This window comes from Excalfactoria chinensis, chromosome 3, assembly GCF_039878825.1.
Source record: "Excalfactoria chinensis isolate bCotChi1 chromosome 3, bCotChi1.hap2, whole genome shotgun sequence".
NCBI classification, from domain to species: Eukaryota; Metazoa; Chordata; class Aves; order Galliformes; family Phasianidae; genus Excalfactoria; species Excalfactoria chinensis.
In genome coordinates this window covers 79842648-79862798 of record NC_092827.1, presented here as the reverse complement: position 1 = coordinate 79862798, position 20151 = coordinate 79842648, and the positions used below count along the sequence as shown (strand labels likewise).

Genomic DNA, 20151 nt, shown 5'->3' with positions numbered 1-20151 from the left:
TACAGAACTCTAATAAGAAAGTTAAGTTCATTATGAAAAGGGAAACCTAAAAGCACAGCAGCCTATGAAGGGTAAAAGTCTAAAAGCATTTTTCAGTTCTCTGAATAAATGCTATGGTGGTATGAAATGTATGTTGAGGTGGGGCTTCCCTAATGAGTTGGAAGTGTACCTTAATTGACTTTTGTTAGGTCCTCCATTGTTTGAAAGAGTCAAAAACTTGCTCTAGATACCTTAAACTCTGTTACTGCCTGTCAGGCTGAAACCAAGCTGTTCTTTTCTGTTTTTTTTATGACAGTTTCCTCCTGGAAGACTAACTCACTGCTGCCAGTGGTCCCAACCATCGCCAATGAGAGGACTGGAGGCTGCCCTGGCATGGACATATTCATACCTTTCTAATTGGCAAGTGTACCTCCAAAACAAATGTTGGTACCATGGTGCCATCCCCAAAGGGGATGGGCAGAAACACTTTCACTTTGAGAATCTTCAACAATAGTTCTTCATGAGGGGCAGAATTAGAGACCAAAAGAGCCCTTCTCTTTCCCTGCTTCTGTTTCTTAGTCCTCATTTAACATGCTTGAGAAGCTGGGAATAGTCACTCTTTGGAGTCATGCTTTACTCTCATGAGAATCATTAAATGTTAGTCTTGTATAAAATCAGCTACATTAGTAATTATTGTCTTTGCCCACATTTCACTTTTCTGCACAGATAAATAGAGAAGCTGGGTGTCAGGATGTGGCATCTAAGAGTGTTTGCTGTCCAATATTGGATGTCTAAAACCAAAACTCAATGGGTGGCAAGTTACTGGGAGGCACTACCATTTCTTCAGACGTTCATAGAATCACTGTGGTTGGAAAAGACCTCCAAGATCATCTAGTCCAGCAGTCCACCTACCACCAATATTTCCTCTCTGAACTGTGTCCCTTAGTACAACGTTCAAATGTTTCTTTATGATTCTGAGGAGGCAAATGAAAGAATAATTTGGTTTTGAATATCTAACGTCTTTTATGACTACATCTCTCCAGCACTTTTTAGAAGCTGTGTAGTTCATTTCAAATTACATTACTGCAAAGGCACCAGAAACATGAACGTGAGCCATTAGCTCATTAGTACCACCAGGAGAAGGTAAAAGAATTAGCAATTTCTGTGATGAGCAGCCACAGCTGAAATGCATACTGTCTCTATGGAACTAGATGTGCTGCTAACACCAAGAGCTTGTAATAATATGACCTTTTAAAAACGTATGTTTCATAAATGGAAAAATGAGCTAAAGAGGCAGCTGGTGACGATTTCAAGAAGCTGTACTGCTTGATTAAACACTAACTTAATGTAAATGTAGTATGTGCGAGCAGCGGCTACAAGCACAGAGCCTGCTGTGTGCCTCTGACAAAGGCAGACAAATACGGACTCTCTCTGTGTGCACGGCAAGTTACCAGGAGTTCAGTAAACTCAGGAAGCCTTGTGCTAGAAAGAAAAAATGAGCTGAGAAGTAATAATGGTGATAACAGCATTCAATGAGGCAGGCATAATGCCTCAGTTGATCCTGGCCTGCAGCACCAGTGCTGCTCGTCAGTATTTGGTGCAGGGGAATCTTCTCCAAAGTTCATTCTGACAGCTAAAACAGAGCTTGTTTTTTTTTCTGGACAGTCACGTTTGCACAGTACCTGGGTGAGGTGAGCACCTGAAAACAATTACCCATGAGAATTAGTACTCAGGGTAAACAGGGAGGGGTTTCCTAGTCATTTATAAAACCTCTGAGTACATCTGTGCTCTTCTGACTTACTGTCAAGAAACCTGAGCAGTGCGGAGCTTCGTGCTTCTGCTGGTGGCAAGCAACCAGAGAACAGCAAATATTGTCCCTCTTGAGTCAACAGAAAAGCAAGTGCAAAACGGGCTGCAGGCAGATCAGATTTCATTTTCAAAATGAGCGTTTGGTGTATTCTTTGTGCTTTCAGTTCAACTCTATGTGTTCATGCTAAGTGGCTGAAATTCTTGCTCCTGCTTCTTGTGTCAGTGTAAGACAGTGCTGACAAGTCAAATCCTCTGGGATACACAGAGTCTGGGCAGGCATCACACACATTTCTTCTTTTTCTGACCCCCAAGGCTATTTCTCAAGCTGTTTCATGCAACTTCTTTGGGACACACTTTCTGTGCTTTGCTGCACCTTTTGGGACAGAAGTATCTGTGAGTTGCTGTGAGACCATTATTACTTTGGTTAGGGAAAGGTAAAATACAATTGAGAGTATTTATTTACAGCACACAGGGCAGGCAAAACACTCACTGATATTGAATTGAAATGTCTGATAAGGAACATCAAGTCCAACAGCAGCTCAGGTAGAAAAATATCCACGTGGGCTTGAACCCCTGAGATCTCATCTCACTGTGCCTTGTCCTCTGGCTGGGGCTCTTCTAACAGATGTTCCTGGGGTTTTGCCACCTCCTCCATGGTGGTCTTGGATGTGCTGGTGGGGCTGCACAGTGGTAGGAGTTAGGCTGTTTGTGCTGAGACTTACTTTTATTTTTGCTACTGACAGGTTGTCTTTTGCTGGATTGCTTCTTATACCTTGTGGATCATGAGGCTGCACGAATGCTTGAGCTGACACCTGCAAAAGGGCAGGTGAGAGCAGAATGAAACAGTGGTTCCATCCTGACTTACCATCTCCCTGAAATTGTGGCCTCACTGTGAGAATTTCGGCTTCAGCCACGTCCTCATTTGAGCCAAGTATTTGGTGTCCATCTGTTTTATCTACAGGGATACTTGGTGCATTTTTTTAAGTGAGTTAGATGTATGTAATTGCTGACTGGCTTTTGATGGAGCAGACATGACAGTGATTTGCAACTCTGGAGCAGTTTTCTGTCTGGAGATATAGTGACAGATAGAAATCTCAGAGGTGTGGGAGCCAGTTACAGGATAAGGTTCGAGCTAAATGTGAGGCTTGAACTCTGCTTATCCCTGGAGACCTTCCCCTCCAAACATGTGTGAAGAGTTGGCAGTTGCCACAGCATTACACTGCTGCCTGCCCAGCAGTGAAGGGGCAAACATGTACAGACACAGGCACAAAATCCTTGCAAGACAGAAATTAAACTTCACCACACATAATTTAATTGCCGCTCACCCAACTAGCACATAGAATTGTTTGAGTTGGAAGGGACCTTTAGAGGTCCAACACCCCCACAATGAACAGGGATACCTACAGCTACATCAGGGTGCTCAGAAGGTTGTTATTCTTGATCACCTTTCCATGGACTGTTGAAGTTGTGTGGATACTAAATCCTATTCTTCAGAAAATTTGGTAAACTTTATTTAGTTGTTGCTGTATAGACAATGCCCAGTAACATCACAGACAAAGCCTAGGGAATTATGATGTGCAGCATGATTTTCTTTTCTCTAGGAAAATGCATTATTTGAATCTAAAAGGTGAAAAATACATTGTACTAAGAATCATGGAGTAGTGGGGAAATACTGGTGGTAGATGGACAGGTGGACTAGATGATCCTGGAGGTCTTTTCCAATCTTGGTGGTTCTATTGGGCAGGCTGGGCTGATGGCTGTGTATGAAGCAGTGTGAGTGAGAAGTACAAATTAGCATTAAACTCTCAAACAACACAACTTATATGCATAGGAAGAAAAACACATCTCACTGACATGTGTTTTATGGGGAATTAGAATCATAGAATCACTCGGGTTGGAAAAGACCTTAAGATCAAGTCCAACCATGACCTAACCATACTGCCCTAACAACCCTCGGCTAAATCATGTCCCTGAGCACCACATCCAAACAGTTTTTAAACACATCCAAGGATGGTGACTCAACCACCTCCCTGGGAAGCCTATCCCACTGCTTAACTACCCTTTCTATAAAGAAGTGTTTCCTGATATCCAACCTAAACTTACCCTGGCGCAATCTGAGGCCATTTCCCCTCATCCTGTCACCTGTCAGCAGTGAAAAGAGACCAACCCCTCTCTGGCTGTGAGCACCTTTCAGATATTGGAAGAGAGCCATAAGGTCCCCACTCAGTCTCCTTTTCCCCAGACTAAACAGCCCCAGTTCCCTCAGCCTCTCCTTGTAGGGCACATTCTCCAAGCCCTTCACAAGCCTTGTTGCCCTTCTTTGGACCTGCTCCAGCACCTCAATGTCCTTTCTGTACTGAGGTACCCAAAACTGAACACAGTACTCAAAGTGAGGCCTCACCAATGCTGAATACAATGTATGTTAGGAAAATAAATGAGATACCTGGAACAACTGAAGTGGAAGAAAGTGTTTCAAGAGAACCACTTTCACTTAAAAGTGTACTGGGTAGAAGCCCAAAACCCAGATCAGCTCAGTGGCACTGCTATCATGTCACTGCTGCCCCTGTCTAGGCAGAGCCCTGCTTTTGTGGGTTTTACAGGTTAGTAAATGTCCAGTTACGTAACTTTTCCTATTTTTAAACAAGTCGAAGTGAAAAGGGAAATACTGGCTCAAAGGATGCAACCAGATACATGAAATACTTAAAAAAGAGAGAAAAGAAAAGAAAAGAAAAGAAAAGAAAAGAAAAGAAAAGAAAAGAAAAGAAAAGAAAAGAAAAGAAAAGAAAAGAAAAGAAAAGAAAAGAAAAGAAAGAAAAGAAAAAAAGAGAAGTCACAGGGAATTAAATCAAAACTGTGGTGAAGCCATAACCCTCATTGCTGTAACAGGGGGAAGTGAGACCTGAACAAATGTTGAGAAAATATTTTCTTCTTTCTTTGCAAAGGTTCAGCTAAGGAGTGACTCAGCCTTATGTAAGAAAAGTCTGGATGGGGCATAAATAAATGCGAGTCAATATAAAGAATTTTCATATTTTCTGTGAAGATCTTTTCCTTACAGGGTCTTTGTACTGGCAAAGGGAAAAGAAAAGAGAGAAGGAAAGGGAAAGATTTGCATCAGAATTCTAATGGCTATAAATACGGATGAGATTATGCAAACCATGAGAAAATGTCATTTGCCTCCCTTTGCATAAATGTGTGGAAAGGGGGTGGTAAGAGCACATACAAGGCGATCTTCACAGGAGAAGTGTAAGACTGTGGTTAAAAAAAAGACCAGACACACTACAGACATGGGATCTGAGAAGGAGGCAGAAATTGTCACTTCAGTTCAGCCTCCGATATGAGAGGCACGTAGCAATCACGCATACCTGAGGATGCTGTTCCCTGGCCATGCAGACGTGTCAGGTTGCCTTTGCTACCCATATCTGAACACTGGGTTGTAAAACTGTTCCTCCCAGCCCAGGGTTATAGAGCCAGGACAGACACTCAACCTCTCTTGAAGCCTGTTTATCTATCTGGAAGCTTTAGAGGGTGTTATCTTCCCATTTCTGTTGGTTTAATGCTCTCCCACAGCTCTCTAATTTTTCCTTTTCAGTTCCCACATCTGGGGTTTGGAATATCTCTTTCTATTGGAAAACAGTCATTGGCTTGGGTGACAGCTGAGTCATTCTCTAAAGACTCTTGATTTTTTTTTGAAAAAGGGCTCTTTAGGCTCCATCCTGACTGTCCAGCTAATAAGAATCCATTCTCCTTGGATTGGGTGATTCTCACTTATTTTTCTGTGGAATGCGATTAATAAATAAATTACTTTAATATCCCACATCACATGCTAAGTTTGACTTGCTCTCCTTGCTGAAACTACCAGACTTGTGGGATCAAGCGACTCTCGCTTTTGTCTTTTTCCTCCTCACAGATTGAAAATGATGGCTTTGTTCTTAGAGGAGAGCTGACTGTGGCCATGCTGAGCACTTCTCAGGATGAGACCTGCATATTAAAATCCCATGTCTGAAAGCAGCTTTGGAAAGCCAATGGGAAATCAGTCTCTTCTGAGGAGGATAAACAACCGGCAATAAAGGTAGGCAGGAAAGGGTAGCTGTTTAGAACATCCTGCAACAGGCTTCACCCTTGTTTTCTCTTTTGCTTTCCGCCTCTTGAAGAATAAATGAAAATGTATCTGGAGAAATGAGGTTCCTAGAAAGAAGTTGAAATTCCAGATGGCTGATACCACCCAGGCACCAGCTGTTGAAGAGGTAACATAGTCTGCTTTAAAAAAAGAAATCATCAGTGCCAAGATGCTATTGCTGCACTTTGGGGTTTTGCTTTTGCTACTCTCATCTCGCTTCTAGGGCCACACATGTCCAGGGTGTGTGTACAGTCCTTGGTATGAGAATCATCCTCCTGATTACCATTGGAGAATGTAGCACGTACCAACATAAGTATTGTTTTGTTAGAAGTGAAACCTTTGTCAAGCAATACCAAGGAGCAATCAAAGGTCACCTGGGCACTGGAAGCATTTCTGTGATGGCTGAAGCCACGTCTAGGATGTGAGATTTTGCTTTATCCAGGTTTCCCTTCATTTCAAAGACTTGCAGTCATTGCTCTTTTATGTTCACAAAATGTGCTGAGTGTGATGTACTGGGATGTGATGACCTCTCGGTTTAGCTGGTGGGGCAGAGGTGGGGCGTGCAGCAGGTAGAACTTCTTGTTGCAGGGTGCTTATGTCATGTAGATGTGTTCTGGTCAGCACATGCCAGTATCTGCTGACATGGTTGGAGGTGAGTCCAATGTGTAAGCACACACTCCTATGCAGTCACATCTGTGATAGGGCATCTCATGTCTTTACTAAACACTGCTCAGCTGTAGGAAACCAGGTTCTCCCTGAGTTACCAGCTTTGCTAATATTAGGTAGCTGTGAGACTATTTAATGCTAGCAAGTGATCAAAGGCACAAGGTCAGACTCCAAAAGAGATCAGGTGAAATGAATGAGACTGCCAGGTTCTCCTGCTGCTGTTACTGTTACTATATATATATATATATATATGCATATATATATATATATTACTGTTTGAAAGAATGCACTCCCATTCCTTCCAGTTCATCATAGAATGCCCCCAAAAAATTGAGTCTGTGAAGAATTGTACATTACCTGGGGTAGAACATGCCCTACTGGTCCATAAAACAAGTTTCCCCTGTTGTTCCCTAAATGGAATTATCATTTCAGTGCCTTCAAAACAAACCTTTACTGTTCCAACACAGTGCTGTTAAATATATAGAATCTTTGCTGTTCAGGTGGGTTTTTTTAGGAAACGTTGAAGCATTTGGAATTCTAACCCTTCAACTTTGAATTATATGTTTCAGGCTGAGCTGAAATAGTGTCTGCTTTTCTTTCTTACATTGTTTAGAAATATATATATATATATATATATATTCTTTTTTTGTTCTGACAGAACCAGTTTGGCTTCCCACTTCCTTTGGTTGGAAACTCAAAGGTAAGAGTATTTGCCAGCTTTAAGTGAAAATTAATAAATATCCCTTGGACATCGGGTGAGATCTTTAACTGGATTTGAGTGCTGTAATCCCACTGAACTCATAGGAACCAGACTGATTTATACCAGATGGTTATCTGGACCTCCGAGGGGAACGTAATCAGCATCAGGGATTACATTTGCCTTTAATACACAATGATCTGTTTACATCAGCAGAATTACATCTGTGCTTCCTCACAGATAAATTTCTTCCAAGTTTCCACTACTAACACTGTCATCCTTGCACCGCGGGTTGTGATTCAAACTGGCAACAGAAGTCCAGGAAGATTTTGCTGTAGCAATGCTTCAGCCCTTGGGCCCAACATTTACTCTGGTGTTTGTGCCATCCTGAATTTTAAACTTTAGTTTGTCATCATCTGTTCATGTTGTGTGCTTGCACCGGAATGAAACAGAATGAAGGGGAAAATCATTGTTTTCATTGTTTGTTTGTTTGTTTTGATGGGTGAACACAGTTGTATGAAAATACATACATATATGTGTATGCACAGACATATTATTGTCAAAGGAACGTTATACAATTAGGGATGCTTTGTATGGCCACCAGAAAGACCACTAGTATGAACAAACTAGTGGGGAAAGGCTCACTGAGCATATACTCATAAGCAAGGAAACTGTTGCAGCTTGTGGGAGTAAAACAAAACCTCTGACTTATGGGTACAAAGGAATTGAAGAATTTTGTTCTTAGTTTTTCTCCAGTGACTTCGACAGCTCCTCTGGGTTTGAGGAGATACAGGTTTTCAGGCTGGCAGGGTGCAACAGACCAGCTGCTCTCCAAAGCTGATGCTGATCTTTGATTTGTATCTTCAGCATTTTCTTTTTGGGATCAGTTAGTACTATTAAGCTCTTGCCTGACCTGCCTCAGTATGCAGCAGCCTGTTGTCTCTAGAGTGATTTGTGGAGGTGTATGGGAAATTGGTAATCACAGCCTGAACCTCTGATTAATCAGCTGAGGCAAGTGTGGGGTCAGCTGTGGGAGCACAGGTGAGAGTAATTCAGCTGTGCTCCCGGAAGGGATGGAGCTTGCCTCTACCTCCTCTAGACCTCATTTAAGGGCTGACCACCACTAAGGCAGCATCTCTTGCAGATTGCTCCTTGGTGGAGGTTGCCTCAGCGTTTCTCAGTGAAGGCATCCATGTTGGTGAGTTTTCCCCTGTAAATAACCTTTTGAATATCTGTTACCATCTTTGTATCATTCCACCTTACAGGAGGGTTTGTTCTACCTCTTCTAGGAGAGGCTACAGTTCCTTTCTATCTTAACCCTGAGAGGGTGTGTTCTAAAACTTAGAGAGATGTTTGATCTGGGCCTGGACCTTGTGCTGGAGCACATGTTGAGCACCATGCGCTTGTCCTACAATTCTGTTAAATCTGTGTTTGTTGCAGGTGAGTGACTGAGTTTGTCACTTTGGGTTGGTGGTGCTGGTGAAAGTGGATCTTGCCTATATGAGTAACATGACCTTTTCTTCCACCATACCGTTTAGCCCTTTTCTAGGTCAATGTCAGTTATTTATATGCTTGAAATGATTTAAAATGATTAATGTGGTTTAAACTGTTTAGGGTTAATAATTTGCTATGAACAATTTAAACTAATTTTATTGGGATTGTGTGGAAACGTGAACAAGAAGAGACCATAGGCGAGGAGACAGCACTGCAGAAGTAGGATGGGAAGAAGTTTTCTGGTGTGGGTGGACAGCTGTGGGTCTGCAGCACTAACATAGATGTTGGATGAAAGTGGGTTTTAGTCAGCCTTGTAAATATTGTCATAATTCCTGCAACCCACATGGGGTCTCGACCCTGCGTTTGGAAACAACTAGATCTGTGCTCAGGGAAAGGAAGTGTCTCATGTATCCTGGGCCAGCCCTTCCAGTGGCTTGTAGGTGACATGCTGTAATTCACTGGGACAGGCAGGGCTAGAAAACTCTCACTGCTTTTCTTGCAGAATGCCAGAGCTCTGTCCTTGCAGAGTGACAAACCTTCTCTAGCCCAGGGAAGCAGGTAGCATGGGTGAATGTGCTTCTCTTGGAACGGCTGTCCTCTAGTTTTCTTAATGATACCAGTTTACCAGTTGTGCTTGCACTATAGATTCCCTCTGGGAAAAGAGGGATGTCCCCAGAGGTCTGGCACATCTCTGCATCCCAAAGGAAGATTTGGAGTGAGTGATGGTGGATCCCATGGGAAGCCATGGCAGTCACAGGAGGTCCTGAACACCTGAGCGTGCTGTGCTTGGAGGGCAGCAGAAGAGCTGTGCAAGGTGTGCATCCCCTGGCCTCACTGTGTTGAGGTCAGGGGAAATTACGCCCATGGCAGAAAGGCTTGGTCTTGATGCATTTGAGAGTGGAGACATCGCACAGTTGTCTCCTTACAGGAACCTTGGCCTTATCCAATGCTCTGCTGTGTGTGCCAATTAACTTAAGGCTTGCTTTTGACAGAGCTTGTTTGCTTGTACAGGTCCCTTTCTGCTTAAAACGGCTAATTGCACAAGAGAGAGCTTTTTAAGCATTAATAGGATTTTTTAAGATCTTGACAAAGAAACAAGAGTCCTTTAAATGTCTGATTTCTTGCAGCAGTGAGGACAAAACCTTGAGAGTTATTTAAAGTAATATATTTTTAATTGCATCTTCTAGTTGGGACAGGCACTGGGATCTTCTGTATAGTACCTTTCAAGGTGACCTTTGCACAGCTGTGTTGCTGGGACGAGCCGTGGTGTCACTGTTAATAAGTGCACTCATTGGAAAAACAGCATCACCTGTGTTAGGTCTGTTTGCTCCCTGTAGAGCTGCAGCACTTGGGAATGTGTTGGTGTGGCTGTGCCAGGACATCGTCCGTGGTCCTATGGAAGGTGCTGGTGAAGTTCCTATCCTGCTCTGATTAGCCAGGTCATCCTTGTGTGGTCTTTGGTGGAGGAGAGTTAGGAATACACAGACAAGTGGGGGCTCCCTTGCCTTGTGCATGCTGAATGCTATGCTTGTTGCAGTCTTATTATCTTCAACCAGAAACTCTCTTATATTGTTCATGGATGTAAAATCAATTTATGCTGCTCCAGAGTCTATCTTGTGGTCTTAGAAACTGACCTGAAGGCAGCTACTCCTCTCTACTAACCAACTTTATGTTCCGAAGCTACATCAGGGCTTATGTATGCCAATGGGGAAGCCTGGTTTTCCGAGGCTATGGAGAGGCAACCAAATGAGAACAGTGTATTCCCATGCTTCACAAAGCATGGGTCTCTCCTACAGAAAATAAGGGTCAGCATCAGGCTAAGTTTCTGACCTACAGGATCCCGGCTGCTCTCTGACTACGCTTTCAGCTGATGGCTGCCACAGAAGCCACTAAGAAGTGGGTTGTTGGTGAGTGAGCCTGGTTCCTGCTGACAGGTGTCCACCTTGCAGTCTGCAACTGGCAGCCTTGGCGGCAGGCACGGCTCAGAGCTCCAGGGCTGAAGGAGCAGGAAAAACAAACAGCTCTCGCATAACAGGATGTGACTGCCTTGCTTCCATGATTCATATCCTGAGCTGCAATCCCCTGGACTGGTGCAGCCCAGCAGCCAGATCCTTGGCCCACTGATTTCTCTTTGAGGTCCATGAGGCGTTCTGATAATACTGCTATTTATAAGGAAACTACTTCTGGCTTGATTTTTCTGAAATCCCAACTGCTGGCTCTCTCCAGAGATGAAAATTTCTGCCTCACTGAGGGCTCTGAAAGGGGCTTTTCAGCACTGCCAGTTTTGCCTAGGATTTGGATGTAAAAGTCCTTTAAAGTGGAGGCAGCCTCATCTCCTAGCATTTCCTGCAGAGCTGATCTAAGCATTCATCAGGGAGAGATGTAGTGAGACTTCTGGCAAGAGGTTCACCCAGTATGCACTTTTGCTTTGTGCAAATACCTCCTTTCCCCTGCACCCTCTTTTCCCCTGACTTTTCATCCATCTTCAGCACGTGACACATCTGACTTTCTTTCACAGCATCTGGGTGCCAGCCAGGTAGACTCAGATTCCTTTCGAATCACCAGAAAATTTCTGGATGCTGCCATACAAACTTGTCTACCATCCCCATAATCTTTCTGGAATAATGGCCCCCACTATTTATGGCCCAGGAAACGTGTTGAGAAGGAGGAAAGAGCACAATACTTGTCATTGATGTCAGCGAAAAACGAGTGCTTGTGGTATGCTCACCATGTCAGAAGACAGCAGCTTTAATCTGGTGCATCACTATCCAAACCTGAGTTCTAAAACATGCAGCTGTATTTTCCCCACGTCTCTGCAACCTGGAAAACTGAGAATTTGTCCATCTCCCTGAAAAAACAATAATGTTATTGCTATTTTTCTAATCTCTTGCTCTTCTTTTAAAAATACTACATCCCTGAAGCTCCCAAGAGTTTTCTTTGCACCTGACAGCAGTTTTTATCGTCCATTTCCTTTCCCTAGCTAAGTTTAGCTCCTGCTTTTCTTCTGTCTTATCCCGCAGGCTGATCTCAAAAGAAGTTATGCCTCTTTGTGTTTTCTTTCTGCCTGCATCAAGTAGTTTATAGCAATAAAGTTTTATATCAAATTGATGAGAAAAATAGCAAGGAGAAAAGCAAATTTCCTTTCTGCAGCTCTCATGCTATTGAAATGCTCATAGCAGAAGGCTGGATGGAGTTGCTAACCCAGACCAGAGATGACGCAGAGGCAAATCACACGGTCTCTTTAAGGCTGTGGGATCTTCCCAGACCCCTGGAGAAGACTAGAGCCCTGATAAGGTGATTATATCTGCAAAACAATAACATGGGAAAAATTTTTGGGTAACAAAAAGTTCAAGAATGCCCCAGTGTGATTGCACAGCATGGGCTCAAAAGAAGCCTGGAGCAAAGCAGCAGATCAAGAAAAGATTTGAGCTCTCCCAGCATTTTGCTATCTCAGATGATCTCCTTCTATGACGTTAATTTCCTTGGGCAGAAGATTAAGCACTTTTGAATGAATTATAGTGATTTTAGTTTCTGCTGTCCTTGCATATAACTGCAGTAATCTGTGCGGTCTCTCAGCTGCCCTGCTGCCATCGCAGAGCCCAGAAGGTTAATAATGGTTCAACTGAAAATTGCTAGGTCTGTTAAGTGTGGGAGGTATGTCAATAGCCCATAGAATGAGCACCTCTGCTGTTTATATGGAGTTAAAATAATACATGTGCACAAACAAGGTCTGGTCACCACTTAGCAGGGACGTTTTGTGGTAATTTTTAGATGAAACTTCTGCTGTTCTTTTCCACAGGGTAAATTCACTTCCTCTAGCAGCCCAGTTAATGGACAAGGGAGCATCTTAAAGGTTATGTGCTGCATTACTGAAGAAAAATGTGTCTAAACTGTGGACAGGTTGTGATTAAACCAAGACAACATTCAGACATCCTAGCTACTGCCTGGGCTAAATGGGTAAAGCAAGGAATTTTAATTCCCAAAGCAGAGATTGAGCAAAGGAGGGCTTTATTAATTTTTTCTTATGCCGTGAGATATACCCTTTATTAGATTGCACCCCTTGAAAGCAGTACCACAGCCTGCAGTAATGCTAGAAGCAGCTCTATCAGATCTTAGTAGAGGGGCCCATGTTAGTATAGCAGCAAGTCACTGTGTTGTATGGATCTTGTTTTTGCTTGGCCCCAGCACATGAAGGGTGGCCCAATTGTGCTGTCTGGAGGCCCTCGGCCCCAGGAGATGCTCTGACACTCACCAGGGTTTCAAAGCTCTGTTAATTGACACTCTAAACCAATCGAATTTAACAAGAAACTTTCCACTGACATCACGGCTGTGATTTATACCCTTAATACGTAACGCATTGTTTCAAATGTGAGACTTAATGCCTTCATCAAGCCTGCAGCTTTCCAAGTCAAGTATGAATAAACAGAGAGAGAGGAGGGGGAAAAAAATGCACAAACCACAAGGCAAGTTTAAGAGATTTCTGCGTATTCATTAGAGGCAGATCTTGACTAATGCCAAGAAGCAGCGGGAGAGGGTGTCTTTTGTCTTGGAAATGGGAGCCCACGGGTCTCCTGCAGCCAGAACACCACATCGATGTGTAAGCTTGTGCACAAAGAGGAACCTGAGCCTTGCGTGCAATACTTGGACCAGTGAGAAGGTTAATGGACTTGCCTTTGCTGTCAGAAACCTTGTCTGCTTACGTTAATTAAATCTGTCAGCCCCTCTATTTTCCATCTATTTTTAGTCTGGTTTTCTAGGGAACTGAGGCTTATACAGTCAGAGTGGCTGTCTGTCCATCTGTTGGTTCCCCCCGCTCCTCCCTGTAACTTTCAAACTGTCAGCAAATTTCAGCCAATCTGGAAAGATGAAGAGGCATCTCAGAGACGTTAGGATGCTTATGAATTTCATGAGGACTGCTGGAAATTTGACAAAGACTTGATTAATGTCCCCTCAAGGCAAAGCTGTGATCACTCAGCCATTGCCCTTTCTGTTTGTCCCAACTAGGCGATGTACAGCAACCATCTGCCCCACTGACATGTGAGTGGCTTTAAAACCAGCATGTGCTGCCTCTTGCTCACCCCAAAGCAAAGGGAAAGCAAAGGTTTTGTGGGAGATGTGACTGGGGAACTTGCAAGGGGTGTGAGGAACTGTGGGGTGTCAGATGGGAAATAGAAATAAGCGAGAGCACTGTGGTGATGGTGGCAGCACAGGAGGGCTCTAGAAACACTCAGTTTTTATACAGTTCTTTGAAGGAGCAGCAAATGCTAGGAAAACTGGGGATGTTGTGATGGGGGCTGAGGGGTGTGCAGTGATCCTGAAGCTGAAGGGAAAAGATACCGGGAAAAACGCAGGTTAAGGTCAGTTGTAGTATGAGAAGCATAGCAGCAATCCCTTGGACACTGAGTAATGTTATCTCAGCTGCTCATAGAACAACTCGCTTTATCAAGGACTTTTCTTGGCAAGGTTAGAATAGGGAATGGTTGAACTTATTCAGAAAATATGTTCTTGTGATTTCTTTTGGGCTCTGCAATTATGCTGATTGAGATAGCAGCTCTTTTTCATGATACACTATAGCCAGAAAACATACTTACCTCCTGCGTTACTCGCTGCACCCATTGGATTTCTTCGATTCCAGAAGTTCGTTTTTCTTAAAAGGATGATTGTTTTGCTGTGCCCACGCCACTGAGACAGAGCAGCACTGATTAAATAGAGGCTTTATGAGTGTTCTTTGTACTGTGTGAGGAGGAGCCTTCTTTACAGCTATGTGAAAGCTTACACTCACTTGGATGGCAGTCAACATGCCTTGGTAGATGAAGCATTGGCCGTCTGTGTATCATTAAGGATCTTGAAGAGTCAATTCAGTCCAGACAGTAAACAATGAATTGCTGACCCTTTCAGCTCTGCTGGGGCTAAAAAATACCATTGCACACATCTGAGCCCTATCAGTGGAAACACACAAGGATTAGATTATTTTGGTGATGGTTGCGTTTTTATTGTGAATAATCTGATGGGATCCTGATGGTGTCCAACACATCCATTCTTGCCTTGCAATTCTTTTGCCGACTGAAACATTGTTAGTTTTAATGACATAATTATCCTTTATATATTCAGTTAAATGTGTGGGTTGGATTTTTTCGTGTTCTTTTTTTCTTTCTTTTTTTTTTTCTTTTTTCCTGAGTTATAATTAGTTTTCCTGAGAGGCAGCAGCTTTAATGCTTGGGTAGTTTTCTGAGAAGTTGGGACCGAATGAAGCTTTTGGGAAATGACGATTCTATGTCCATGTTTTTTTTTTATTTGGCGTGCTTTATTTCAGTCTTTGTCTGAGCTGAAAGCTCTTGTTGACTGACAGAGGATGCATTGATTCAGTGAAATTAAGCAATTTCAGTCCTGCTTCCCAAACAAAAGCATACAAAGAACCTGCATGTTGACTGAAAGTAAAGTTCTTTTCTAAATATGTAGAAAGTACTTAGATGGCACAACTGAACACCCCTGTCCCCAGGGCACTAATTGGCCCTGACCTCAATTGCTGAACTTCACTGGAAGTTTATTTCAACAGACAATTTTGTAATAGACGTGTGTGCTGTGCAAGAGAACAATATCCTACAAAGCAAGAACAGTAAAGGTTACTCATTATCAAGGTAATTCTAATGAGATGAGACTACTTAGTCAGTGTACCTTGAAAAAAATAAAGGGAGGTCTGGGAAAAATGGTCACTGGCTTGTAAATTACTGTGTAGTCTTCTTTTGTTTCCCCTGCTCTGTGGTCAGCCTAAGGCAGACCATGCCTGACTCTAATACTCTTGCACCCACAAAGATGTGGAAGAGCTCTGCAGTGGGGTTATAGGTGTTATCCATGAAAAACTGTCACAAATCACACAAGTGGTTGTCTTAAGAAGCTTAATACCTGTGGTTATGTACTGATTGTGTTATGTCCTGGTTTTATGCCATTGTTAGGAAACAACAAAGCATAATTTTCATGTGCTTAACAGAGGGTTTGTGGTGGAAATGCACAGAGGTATGGGCTCTTAGCACCAGTAGGAAGAAACTGATTTCGCCTGTAGGTTATGGTATCGTTCTGAAGCAAAACAAAAACACCAAAACCCTGAGAAGATAGTTTGGAGAGCCTATGAAAAGTCTTGTATGTTCTGCCTGTGTGGGAAGTTTCATTATTATTCTGAGGTGGTGATGGTGGTATCACGTTTTCCCCACGCTGCCTTAAAGTGGATGCTGGGGAGAATCTTCCTGAAAATAAGGGGAGAAGGAACCATCACTTGTTTGGAGTTACTTTGCTCATCCAGTTTCTCCCAGCATCAAGCTATGCGAGGGCAGAGGAGTCAGGCCTTCATCACTTCTGGGAGACAGCAACTGGTTTCTCTCCAAGAAAGCCCATAGCAGGTAGAAATAGAAAGGTCTTGGCAGGTCCCTTAGTCTCTCCTCTCTCCTTTTTTGCAGTACTTTCGAGAAGCTAGCTTTGCCTGTCTCTTGCAAAGTACTTCCAATCCTCTAGTTTAGACGGAATACTGTTCCCAGCTGGAAAAGCTCATCCACTGGCACAGTCAGAGTTATAATTGGTTTGTATAGATTTAGTGCAACTAAAAAGAAGAAAGGGGAAAAAAAAAAAAAGAAAAAGAAAAGAGGGAAAGAGAAGAAAAAAAATTCCTTTGCCAATTCCATGCTTGTTATTTGTCAAGTTGTGTACGTTGTCAGTAAAGCTGTGCTCTTGAACAGTCAGGAGTGCTGTGGCCCCAAAAAACCATTGGTAGGAGTGAGGAGACACAGTGTCTGTGGCTCTGGCTTGGGCGAAGCGTGCTACATAGCTTTCATTTTCTGCATGCGTGATTAAAATTAAAGACCAGAAAAAAAAGAATCTTGGCTCCAGCAGTGGGAACCACACAGATGTGAACCGGGAGGAAAGCTGATTTTGTTCACTGCTGTGTCACCGCTTCCTGTGACCTGAGGACAGATTTGTCTCAGAGTTTTCTGCAGCACAGGCAAAGATATGAGTTATCTTCTTTATAAGTAATGGGAAAAAGCACAATGCTCAGGATCTCATGGTGTTCTTTCTGTGCCTTATTTTGGATGGATCTAATGGCTTTTTAGAGTTCCAGAATCACTGGAGATTTTTTTTCCTGCTTTGAAATTGATCTGATGATCTTAAAGGTCTTTTCCCACCTTAATGATTCTATGCAGTGTTTTCTCAAACTGCCCCATGCAGCCTCTCCTAAAGCCATAAGGCACACACACAACATAGGCCCTGTGTGTTGTGTGGAAGAAGACGTGAATGGACTGTGTATGTATTTACATGCTCCATTTGGTCGTGAGATTCACTTATCATGGAATCATCGCTGAATCTCAAAATGGATTAGGTGGGAAGGCACCATAAAGCTCACCTAGTTCCAACCTCCTGCTGTAGGCAGGGTCCACACCCACTTGATATTGTCTTCCTCTCTTGTCAGGGGCCTTATGCACGCGCACACATTGCCAGGTGATGGGATCAAGTGTATATCAGTGATGCACATTTCCTGAGGAGGAAGGTGGGCAGCTGGGCAAGGACAATGCATGTTCCTCAGTGCTGCAGCTCCCTGCCAAGGGGTGGAGAAAGTTGTTGGCTGAAGGTGCAGGCACTCCTCATGGTGCCTCAATGCAAGGTTACCGGGGTGAATAGAGTTTCACTTCCAAAGAGCTACATTCACATTTTGATTTTGGTCACAGAGGGAATTATATTTAAAGGGCTTTTAATCCCTTTGGAAGCCTTCCAGTCCCTGGGGATATCACTGCTTAATCTTGCCCCAGTCCAGCACAGGGTCATTCTTTCTCAGGGTAGAGCTTGTTCAGGGACTTTTATGGGGTTTTGCTTGCTTTTCAAGTGAGACTGTATTCCAGTTTAATTTGGACTTGTTTGTGAAAAGCATGTGCTTTCAGAAGGCTGTTGAGAGATTTTTGCCCAGCATAAGAAAATGCAGCACAGATCAGGAGCCAGGGGTGGAATGGGAAGCACGAGGGACCCAAACTACAGTTGTCATGAGACTTTCAGAAGAATTTCCAAATTGAAATATTTTGCTTTTTACGTGTGTATCATACATTTCCTAGAGGAAGGAGGGAGGAAAGTGTCTGGCAGCGTGGGCCCTTTTGACTGTCTCCCACACAGAGGCTTGGTTACTCTCTGAAAAAGGAATTCACCCAGATATATAAGGAATGACACATGCATTAACCCTGCATGGACCTTTACATTTCGGTTACAGTCTGAGCAGTCCCACACTTTTGATACAACGGGAACCTATTTAGTTCAGCTCCAGTAGCAGCGCTGAATTGCATGTTACTGGCTTGTTATGATGATCTGCCTAAAGCTGTAGGCAAGGGGCACATTTTTAAAGCAAGTATGGGGTGTTAGAATGATACCAGCAATAACAATCTGTAAATTACAGATGAGGTTCATTGAGCGAGCAGTGTGTTATCTCTCTGAATGTTTAAATATTTGCACATTTTGGCAATTTCTTTAAGGAAGGCAAGAGCTGGACTGTCAGCACTGATTTTAGTTGTGCAGTGTTATGGCTTTCTATTCATAATGGACAGGAAAGAGCTCCTGAAGGCAGTGTGTCTTGTCAGTGAGTTGCAAATCCTCTCATACCTTCAGTGTTTGCTTTGATTTAAGTGCTTGTGCTAGTTAATGAAAGGTAGCCCAAGAAAGAAGGAGCAAGTTTCCCAGATCTCATCAGTTTATTTGTGTTTCCTTCCTATTTGCGGACAAAAAGGAACATTTAGTATGAATGACTGTGAAGATCTATGGATAGAAAAGTGGGTCGTGGTCCGTCTCTAAGGGGGTTTCACTTCTAGTACCCTTGGTTATTAATCTGGAGAGTCTGGCCCATCTTATTACAGAGCTCTGACCGAGTTTCCAGTTGCAGAGCTGCCCAAGGTTCCCAGTCACAGGAGATATGTCATTGCAAATAACAACCAGTCACTTAATAAGCATTATGTGCTTCTTTTATTTAGTTCTCTGTGTATATCTCTGGGCAACATTCAAACGCTCCAGTGCCTGCTAATTAGTTTGTTTTTCTTATACTTCATTGAGATTTGGATTGGCACTAAGGCCCAAAAGGGAAAAATCTAGCTGTCAAAATGTGAATGTCTATAACGAGTGTAAGGTGTGGATGGAAACCACATAGTTGTCACACAGCAGCTATGACATAAAAGATGCTATTGCTCCTGTACCATTTACCATAAGAGAGAGAGATATTTTTGGAGGGCAGAAGATGTGATTATGGAAGACAGCTAAATGGAAGCTGTCATTGTATGCTCCATGCACTGAAATGGAATAGTGTGCAGGAGAAAGGCTGTTAGAAATATTTTAATAAATATCAAGTATGTGGATGAATAACAAAAATATCTCAGCATTAGTTAAGCATGGCTGGCTAGGCTGTGCAGCATTGCTCAGCTGGGGGAGCACAGGATTCAGAGTGGGTGGCAGGGCTTTTCCTCCTAGCCCCAAAACCTGCTCTCTCTAAAATCTTGGCAGTCATATTTTCCTCTGATTTCATGCCCTTTGGACCAGGTATGATCAAGATATGGTAAAAATATGATCAACGGCATTTCTAAAACGCTGCTGTTATCTGACATAACTCATAGAGCGGCGTCAGATATTGTTTTTGAGTTATAATAGGGTCGTGGATAGCTGTGGTAAGTGAGGGATGATAATCAGTTGCCATTGGTTTCATGCTCCAGGCCCTTTGCAGGGATGGCAGACTTTGCAGCCCGTGTAGAGATCGGGCTTCTCTTCCTGTGCCTGAGACTTGCCCTGCCTGCTGTTGTCCCACTTCTCCCCACACAGCAGACCTGTGCCCACGCTCTCAGCCTAGAGCAAGGCTCCCACAGGCAGCCTGAAATACTCTGGTAACAAACTCTGGGGTAACCTCGCTGCAGTTTTAATGCAGTTTGATGACCGTAAGCGGTAATTCTAACATGTAGCACCTCTGTGCTGCACCAATGGGTGCCTTTGCCCTCCCTGCAATCAGTACACCTGGTGAGCTCCACCCAGCTGCTTTTGCAACATCTTGTTTTTGCTGTGACAGGTCAGGGAGCCAACCATGTCTTCAGGAGTGCCCTTGAAAATTTTCAAGAGAAGTAAGTAAATCTATGCTTTAAATAGGTTACATCACTGAAATTGACTTGAATGATGAAGGAAGAGAAGGAGTGTGCAAATGACTAGTGGATGGTGAAGGACAGAAAAGAGGAGGCTGATGTACAGCTCATTCAGCCCCCGTGAGTCTCCTGGCTGTTCAGTGAAGGGCTGTGCTGCTCATCAAGCTGAGGCACAGAAACCAACACCTTAAGCCTCCCCGTAGCCAACTGAGTTCCAGGGAGGTGGTGACAGTCATGCGCGTGACAGACTT

The 20151-nt window shown here is 43.3% G+C and overlaps 2 long non-coding RNA genes across 3 annotated transcripts in view; both read left to right on the top strand.

Moving 5' to 3' along the window:
- Nucleotides 1-2530: 2530 nt before the first annotated feature.
- LOC140249675 (uncharacterized) lies at nt 2531-6014 on the top strand. The gene is made up of 3 exons (XR_011903059.1): nt 2531-2614; nt 5696-5857; nt 5940-6014. It is a non-coding gene; the product is annotated as an uncharacterized lncRNA (long non-coding RNA).
- Nucleotides 6015-7234: 1220 nt separating this feature from the next.
- The window catches only part of LOC140249674 (uncharacterized), a 37644-nt gene continuing 24727 nt past the window's right edge, over nt 7235-20151 (top strand). For both annotated transcript variants that reach the window (XR_011903057.1, XR_011903058.1), the window contains exon 1: nt 7235-7271. This is a non-coding gene — a long non-coding RNA (uncharacterized lncRNA). The remainder of the gene's footprint in view (nt 7272-20151) is intronic.